Raw genomic sequence first — 1,294 nt, forward strand, 5'->3', positions numbered from 1 at the left:
TCTTTATGGGAGAAATCATAATACAAATGCCTATTGGAGGGGGGACCGGCTCCACATAAATCCGGTCCTCAACTGTTGTCATGTTCTCTAAATTCTCTCTCTTGCAAAAGTATTGTCTATGCCAAGTTAACTAATTGCTATAATTATGTTGCTATCTTCAATTATGTCTACCCGCTATGCTCCCAAAATAATTTCTTGAAAGTACTCTCATTAAACTCCGCTACTCTCAAATTGAATAGGCAAATTCCATTACAGGAATCCTCAAGTCCAAACTTACATAGCAATGTCTCTATGTAACTTTTCTGATAGAAAGCAATACCACCATCACATTGCTTAAACTTTATACTAAAATAATGATGCAACAGCCCCAAATCTTTCATCGTGAAAGTAGCATTCAAATCAGCCTTAAATTCAGCAATAGGTCTCTCATTTTGGTCCAGTGATCAGCAAGTCATCCACATATAGAACCACAATGAGAAGTACATCACCCTCACGCTTTACATACAATGTGCTTTCTGTTGGACTATTACGAAAGCCTCGTTTGACCAAATGAGTGTTAGCCTTCTCATAGTCAAGCACGAGGAGATTGCGTAACCCATACAAAGCTTTGTTACATTTGCACACCTTATCCTTTTGTCCTTTCTTGACAAAACCGCAAGGCTGCATTACATAAACTTCCTCAAATATGTCACCATTCAAGAAAGCAGTAACAATGTCTGATTGATGTACATCCCAACCAAAATGACCTGCCAATGCACATAGAAAACGCACAGTAGTCATACGACAAGTGGGAGAAAAGGTCTCTTCATAATCTATGCCTTTTTGTTGTGCATAACCCTTTGCAACAAGTCAAGCCTTATAGCGATCAATCTAACCATCCGGCTTGCATTTCAACTTGTAAACCCACTTCGTGCCAATGGACTTTTTGCCAGGAGGCAAATCACATAAATTCCATGTGTCATTTTCTATAAGTGCATCATATTTTGATTGCATGGCAGCCATCCAATTTTCTGAATTCTGTGCTTCATCAAAAGATAGTGTAAGCTAGACACAACCAAAGCATAATAATCTGATGCATAAGATGCATGGCGAGAGCCTAAACGAGTGAGACTAGACAAAGGTGCATCCAATTTACTATCACACAATGTATGAACCAGCCATTTTGACATACCTCTAGCATACTCATTTTCAGCCCTTTCCTCATCAAGTACATCATGTACATCTACATCAGTAATAGGCTGATCTGTCATATTTTAAGAAATCCCCATAGGCTGTACATTTGCCTCATTGGAAT

This window comes from Adiantum capillus-veneris, chromosome 17 (genome assembly GCF_014529385.1).
Source record: "Adiantum capillus-veneris isolate H3 chromosome 17, ASM1452938v2, whole genome shotgun sequence".
NCBI classification, from domain to species: Eukaryota; Viridiplantae; Streptophyta; class Polypodiopsida; order Polypodiales; family Pteridaceae; genus Adiantum; species Adiantum capillus-veneris.